Consider the following 8342-nt stretch of genomic DNA (forward strand, 5'->3'; position numbering starts at 1 on the left):
ATATATATTTTTCTATTCGATGGAGACCCGTAGTAGTCATTCTAAGATATCCTCAAAGAATGGCCATTCTTAGACCCATAATAGGTCCATCCATGGAATGAGATTCATTCCAACCAAACTTTGGTTTTACCCTACAAAGTGGCATGAGACCTGAATAAGATTCCTATTCAGGTGAACCGCGCTGCTATAGGTACAATCACAAGAGAATACATGTCAGAATAATTACAACTAAAATGAAACTAATATGGAACACAATCAAATTAAAATTTGAAATATATTTAGATAAATTCCATTGATGGGAGTCGAATATGATAATATTTTATTAAATTTTTAAACATAGACAATTACATTATATTATTATATTTATTTTTTATACTATATATTACTTACTATATATATATATTTTATTGAAAAATGAATTGGGTTAAGCTTTAACCATGATAATTGGAGCCCAAACTCGATCATAGTATAAGGGGGTTTATTTTTTTTCAGACCCAAATTTTGACCTAGTATTTATATCTAAATTCTTTCATAGGACATGCATTTGGATTTATACAGATAACTAATCAATAAATCGATTTTAAACATTGACAACTTTGGTATATTTTTAATGCTATACCATAATATTATAAATATTTAATATTTATAGGTTTAAATTATATAATATATATGAATAATTTGTTATGTAGTTCAAAAACTGGTTTAAACTCAATTTTAAATGGCTGAAAGTAACGTTGTTGGGGAGGAGAACCTTTCAGACTCGTGTCTGACTGCAGCGAAACCATCACCTGTAGATAAAGCCTTGTCAACAGTATACTTAATAAGAGAACAAAAGTAACATCATGGAGAGAAAGTGATCACAAACTCTGAACATAAATAAAGAATTTGGATAACATTAAAAAATATATTATTATCATGACTATTTAGCAAAAAATTAAAAATTAAAAACCTAGCCTGTTCATATTCTTTGAAAAATAACAACCAACCAGCATCTAAATGAAAGAGAAATTTTCAACTACTGCAGTGCAAAATGACTTTGCTTAAATCTTTGTTGGCATAAATCGAGACAAATGAAAGAAAATAAATATTATTATAAAGCCCTCTCCACAAGATATAACAGCTAGGTATCATGGGTCGAAACTAACCTTTATTAACATAAAACTAAAGTTTTTATAATTGAATCAATCAAGTTATCGGTTCATCAGTCCATCCAGTTTAATTAAATAAATTATTAAAAAAATTAATACAGTTTTTCATATTAATACCCCAACTGACTTCTGATCCAACCAATCTAATTTAGTTCAAATAACCTTGCAGAAAACCATCGTCATACACAATATTTAAAAGAGTGATTTATTTTTTGACAGTAGAAATTTAGTATGAGTACAACTGAAATGGATTTGCTACCTAGTGAGTTAAAGATGAAAAAAAGGTGGGGGATGGGGGTTATATATAAACTAATTTCTTCACTTGAAAGCCAAATAAACTATGTGATATTGGTAACAACAAGTAATGATAATCCATAGGTAATTAAACAAGAATTTTTTTTCCTTCTAAATGCTTTTAGAAATGTTATTTTCGATTATGTACAGTTAATCCTAAATATTAATTCCTAACATACTGCGTACGTGAAAGTATGGTATTACGTGACATGTAATTATATGTACCAGCATAATTGTACTTACGTTCTTAAACTATTCTTCTATACCTTATTCCATAAAACTTGAATAATACCGTTAGGGTTTATATAATTTTTCTCTATCTAACATGCATGTGCAAGTGTCTACAATAAGAATACAAAGAGAAACATTATTTCTAATATATATGTCCTGAAATAAATGAATATAGGAAGACAAATATTTCATGAATCCATAAATTAATGTGAAAGACACAGTCTGATATAAACATATATGTACATATATATGAAACATCATTTTCTTGTCTTGATATATATAATTGTCCTATATCATTTGTCTTGGAATATTCTAAAGGAGGAAAATGGAAAAGACTGAAATATGTATGAAAGAAATCCAATAATTAGTCTTAATGGAAATATTATACATATATATTACATGTATGTATAAGATAGAAACATTTGTATTGATCATCCCGATAACTGAAATTAAAAATCTATTACCTTATCAACAACAACAACAAAAAGAAAAAAAACACACATGGTTATTATTAATTCTATAAAACATCAAAGAAGTTAAATATGCAAAATCAAATCTATGAGAAAGTGGCAAAAAAATGAATAAAGTTCTGATGTGTATGTGTGTGTATATATATATATTCAAACCTGGGTTTTGAGATAGAGTGCTTGGGTTAAGTGATGGAGTAATGGAAAAGCATGGTGTGAGGAATGAAGCCTGGTCCGAGATCCATTAATATCATCGTAATTCATGACTTAGAAAAGAAAGATGATTGATGGATCTTGGATCTTGGATCAAACTTCATTCCATACACCCTCTTTTCTTCTTCAACAAAACACTACTTTCTCAGTTTTTCCCTTCCAACATATATGAATTATTAGCGGCGATATAAGCGTCACTAAATATATCACATGACAGAAGGAACATAACGGAGAGACATAGAGAGAAGTATCTTGGATTTTGAGCTTCATTCTAAACACCCTTTTTCTTTTGTTCCTTCTTTCAATGACCCTAACTAGCTCTCTCTCTCTCTCTCTTTTTGATTTCTCATGATTCAAGCAATCAAAACAAAGCTGCAAAAACACTCAAGTTCTTTGCCTATATGTGATGATGTTCTCTCTCTTTCTTTTTCTTTTTCTTTTTCTTTCTCTCTTGCTCAAAGAAACAAATGAAGTAAATAAATGAATGATAGTTATAGCCAAGATGGGGAGAGACAAGGAAGGAAGAGAAGAAGTTAAAAGCAATTCGAAAAGAGAAAGAAAGAAAAAACATAAAATGTGGAAAAAGCACATGATAGACAGGTCACTATAAGCTTAAAATAATGAAAAAGGCTGTTGGTTTTTGGAAGTATGGTGTTGTCTTCTTCTAAGGCTTCTCTTTATGGGAGATCAAAGGCCATGGGAAACTCAGAGGTGACACAAATAGTGGGCCTCCATTACAATTGGAATTTTATATATTCACCCGCTCATGTTTTAGGCATCAAATTTTATGGTTTATTGTAATATATATTGTGTATATGGGAACAGAATCCAACCTTACTTTTTTTTTTTTTGAAAAAAAAAAGGAAAATGAGAGTAATTTTATTGATATTAATATAATAATAATAATAATTAATTAATTGATGCAAACATTTAGGAGGAGGAAAATAAATGATAAAAGAATATGGTAAAGTAGAGGTGCCTTGCAAGGCAAAAGAAAGGTATTATTATATATTAAATAAACAAAGAAGGTATCTCTCTCGATAGCAAGAAAAAGGGAACGCATGATAGCGCCACTCATTTCCTTGTTAATTAGTAAATCCTTTTTTATATTTATGTTTTTGCGTGCGACTGACAATCTAAAGAGATAAAAAAAAAGTTATTTATATAATATTTTGGCTTATAAATTTAAAATTCCTTTAAGAAAAAATTTTAAAAAATATAATCCCATGATGAAAATTGTGTTAGACCAAATTAATTGTTAAACTCAACTGATGTGGTGGATAGAAGCTATGTGATTATGTCACGTGGAATAATGTTGATCGAAAAAAAGTACAAAAAAAAAAAAGAGTTTTTACATGATTTTTTTTTAATTTTGAGTTTAAGATATTTTAATTTGGTTTGAATATTTTGAATATTATTATGTTTGATTTTCAATTGAAATTTTACTCGTTTCACCATAATCTCGTATTCTTAGTGGGATTTAAGATATTGCTTTTGCGTTAAAAATGTGTACAACTTATATTAATTGAAATTTGTTTAGAAGTTCTAAAATTATGTTTATATTCATGTTTTAATGTTTAGGTCTGAGAAATGAGTTCATCTTCTCTATCCTCTGAACCCAACCAAAGTAATGTTTGCTATCGTGTTTCTTGAAAATATGATGGAGAAGTTGTTTTCTGCTATTTTGGAATGAAATGTCCATTGTGGACAATATGAAAGAAATTGAATATTGGGAGAAGGTTCTATAATTGCTCAAATTATAAATTAGTTGGTTACAATAATTTTTAGATGGCACGACGAGCAACTAACAAAAATGGAAAAATATCTTATTTATGAGTTGAACAAAGAGAAGGGTAAACTGAGGAATGTTAAGTAATGAATGTGTAATTCAAGTGCTGAAGTCTGAAATGACCTTTACGGAAAAGCAAATGCCTTTAGCAATGGAAAATGCATATTATTTGAGGAGGAAGAAAAGGATGTATTGAACTAGAATGTTTATTTATTGGATCATATGCATATTAGTGTTGTTGTTTATGGTGTAACGCAAAATGCAGAGCTCTTTGATCATATGCTAGATAACTATCAGTTTGAGCTCTTTATTCATATGTATATTGAATTACACTTTCATAAAATTTTAAATATGTTAGATGTGTTATTCTAGAATATTGATGTTAATCTTATTTTGGAATGATATTAGTATCCTTGTAACAACTCGATTTTTACTAGTGCCGAAAAAAACGATTTCAAAACCCCGTTTTCATAAACTGGATTCGTAAATATTAAATTAAAATATTTAAAGAATTGGTATAAAATAATATTAAAGTTTATTTCTTCAATTTCATCTATTAATTGTTTAATTAGAGTATAAGGACTAAATTGTAAAATTTTATCCTTACAAATTTTAATTGGCCAAAGGTTTACGGATTTAAATTGTAATTAACCAAAAATCTCAAATGGAAATTAAACCATTTTAATTTATATGTTAGTGGAGTATGATGAGAGAATCCACTTATATAAGTTAATGGTGATTAAGTTAATACAATGTAATTAAACTAATTAATTAAGGTGATTAAGGTATTAATCATAGTATATAAACTTAAAATTAGTCGATGTGTGCTCATCTTGTCATCTTATTCAACTGAAACATTCTAAAATCCTAAGGAGAAATCATTTTTTAGCTCAAACAATTCAGTCCGATTTCAAGTCATTTTCTTGTAATTTTTATATTTTTTTAGGTCATGAGAGCTTGATTTAGCTAGTACATGTGCCGATCTATGAAATTTTTAAAGTTTTTGAAAGTTTTCATTGTTGATTTCTTGAATAAATTGGTATTAAATTGAGAGATTTTAAGCTTATATATGAAAAAGGACTAGATTGTAAAGTTTAATTGTTAGTTTTGTACAAAAGGACTAAAGTGTATAAATTGTATAATTGAAGTGAATTTTTTGTAATAATAGATAGTAGAGGGTCCTAAAAGAATGTGATTGAGATCGATTTTGAAATCGAAACTCAAAATTGAAAGATATAGTTATTTCGATTTTAGGGACTAAATTGAATAAAATAAAAAAATTTAGGGTGTCAAAAAATTGAAATTAAATAGGCTTATGCATATCATAGAATGGTAAAAAAATGTTTGGTGTTGATGAATTGTCTAAAATAATTATTTAAATTAAGAATTGAATCAAACCAGGGATAATCGAAGAAAAGCCAAAATTGTCAAATAGCCCTGAAGATTCAACTTAATTGTTGTTTTTTTCCAGGTAAGTTCATATGGTATAAATGTGTTTAAGTTTTTGTGTATTTGATTTGTAATTATATATATGTTTGGTTTTGAATTGGTATAAATGTGAGATCTGGACTAAATTGTAAGGAAATGTATATATGTGTTAAAAATGTTCAGGTGAACTTAATAAAGGTTAGGATACGATTAGCATGTCAATAGGGTACTTTCACACTTATACGGATTGATTACAGATGATTACCGAGATCTAGCATTTGTTGCGAACTCAAAGATACATGTGACACAGGTTTAGCCTAGATTGGTAACTTGATGTCGTTTTGAAGGTTTAGCCCAGACGGGTAACCTAACATGTATATGTTCAGCATGGACAAGCAATCAAACATGTCGCTATAAAGGTTTAGCCTAGACTGGTAACCTGACACAAGTATACTTAGCTCGGATGAGCAATTGGTGTAATAGAGATACATGTGTATCCAAGTCCGTTTACTAGAGTTCATTGGACTAAGTGATTAATGTATAATGAAAAATTGAAATGACATGATATGAGTTTGATGTTCAATTGGATAAATGTTAAATTAAGCATGAGCATGGTATTGAGATGTTAACTTTGAAATGAATTAGATTGATATACGGTTGAGATTATCATATGATTTGATGATAAGAAAATACTCACCTTGTTAATGTATTGGTTTTTCCATGTTAGCCAAAGTATGCATCTTGTGGTAGCTTTTTGTATTTAATTGTACGATAAGGTAAATTATTGTGTTTAATACATATGAATTTACTGGGCATCATATATGTTTACCCCGTTATTTTCCCTTTCCCTTGTAGATCACATTGAGGAGCATGCCAAGTCGGATCATTCGAAGCTCACACTATGATGTACTCTTATATTTGACACTTTTTGCTTGTTAATTCCTTTGTCTTATGAATTTTTCACTACTTAATTGGTTGTATTTGATTTATTTCTTGTGTAGTGAACCCAATACTAGAAATGGCAACAAAAAGACGTAATCTGCAGTTTTCTTTCTTTTTATTCTGTCACGACTGGAGTCGTGGGCACGACGCGGATCTGACGTGGCAAACCAGAAGTCAACACGGGAAATATTCTGGAAACAACTTATCTTGATCTATTGACGTGATTTGGGGGATTTTGGATTTCATTTTCATAATTCTAAAGATATTATCTTATCTTTTTTTGATTAGTTTGTTGATTTGGGAATTTGAAGCCTATAAATACCCACCTTTGGGTAAGGCTAAGGGGATCTCTTGTCTTTTGTTCTTATTGCTACTTTATTTTTATTTTTAATAAAATTTTCTTCTTTTGTTTTATTTCTACTTTACTTTATTTTATTTTATGTTTTTACATTATCAAAACATGTTAAGCATGATAATCAATATCATGCTTGGCTAATTTTTCTCAAGCCAAGAGCTAGTACGAATCAATTCCTCACGTGAGAAATGAATATTGGTTAAATCCCTTCGGGATACATTTTCGTCTTTCTACTTAGATAGTTTGGCAATCAGCCTTACTAAAATTTTTAAACGTTTTTCAAAACAAAAAGGATCCGTTGGTTTGGAGTCGTTTAATTTTACAGTTGGGAGGAAGGATCGGCCTGTGGCATTTCGACTTCCTATGAACACTTTTAGCGGCGGTCCGCTAAGGAAAGACGAGATCGGAAATGATTCTCGATAAGACAACTTCCGAGTTTGGCTTTTCCTGTTTTAAAATTAAGTATTTTAACGACGATAGACGTGGTTGATTTACTTAAGAATCGACTTTCGAAGATAGACTTGAAAAGATCGGTTACTTGAGAGAAAAGCAAGTTACGATGGGTTGGGCCTCATAGACTGTAACCGACATGAATCCCGGAGCAAAAATCTATTTTTGATGATCGTGGGAATTGACGAAACTAGCTCGAGGCTATTCTTATACTTGTGTTTATTCAACTTAATCTTTTATCTTCTTTATTGTATTGCTTCTATTTTAATACATCTTTCTTTTCAATTTTACTTGTTTATTTTATTTTCTTGTTACTTCTCAAATCACTTTTTTTTTTTATTTTCTATTTCAGCTCCTAGGTCGAGAACAAGAAATTTAATCAAGAATTCTATTAAACTCCTTGTGGATCAACCCTCTTCCACTATTCTACCCTTTTATTTATTTATTTTATTTTTGAAGAGGTTTTTTTTATTTTGATAGGCAAAACGACGCTTGTCACACTACCCTATCACTAAATTGATAGATGTTTGATCATTTTAAACTTTAGGATTGTGGCATGTATATAGGTGTTTTGGTACATACTTGAATGTATAAAAGTCTTGATGAGTTTGAAAGTTGTTTTGATGTATGGTATTGAAAGTCATGTTTTGGTAATGTTTGATTCCTAGTTGAAATGGTATATTTTGGTTAGCATGTTAGAGAAATGTATGGTATTTTAAATGACATAATTGAAAGTAAAATGACATATTCTCAAGATGATTTGGTATATGTAATGTTGGTAAGTGAATGTTTAAATTTATAGAAGTTGAATAGAGTATTTAAACTTGATTGGTATGGTTTTGAGTATGTTTTGGATCAATTGAGTTTGGTATTTGGTGCATAAAATGTTAGGTATGGTTGGAAGCATGAAATAGCTACCAAATGGTTCATTTTTACCAAAAACATAGTCCACATCCAGATGAGCAACTTTCCTCATCACAACATCGATTGATAGTAAGTGATGTTACGACGTCAAGTGGTCTGAC

General features: G+C 29.5%; 1 long non-coding RNA gene across 1 annotated transcript; it reads right to left on the reverse strand.

Annotated features, from left to right (window-relative positions):
* Nucleotides 1-604: 604 nt before the first annotated feature.
* On the reverse strand, nt 605-3036 carry LOC128284279 (uncharacterized). The gene is made up of 2 exons (XR_008274668.1): nt 2300-3036; nt 605-788 (listed from the first exon to the last, which is right to left on the reverse strand). It is a non-coding gene; the product is annotated as an uncharacterized LOC128284279 (long non-coding RNA).
* Nucleotides 3037-8342: the final 5306 nt, after the last annotated feature.

The sequence above is a fragment of the Gossypium arboreum genome, chromosome 11 (assembly GCF_025698485.1).
Source record: "Gossypium arboreum isolate Shixiya-1 chromosome 11, ASM2569848v2, whole genome shotgun sequence".
NCBI lineage: Eukaryota > Viridiplantae > Streptophyta > Magnoliopsida > Malvales > Malvaceae > Gossypium > Gossypium arboreum.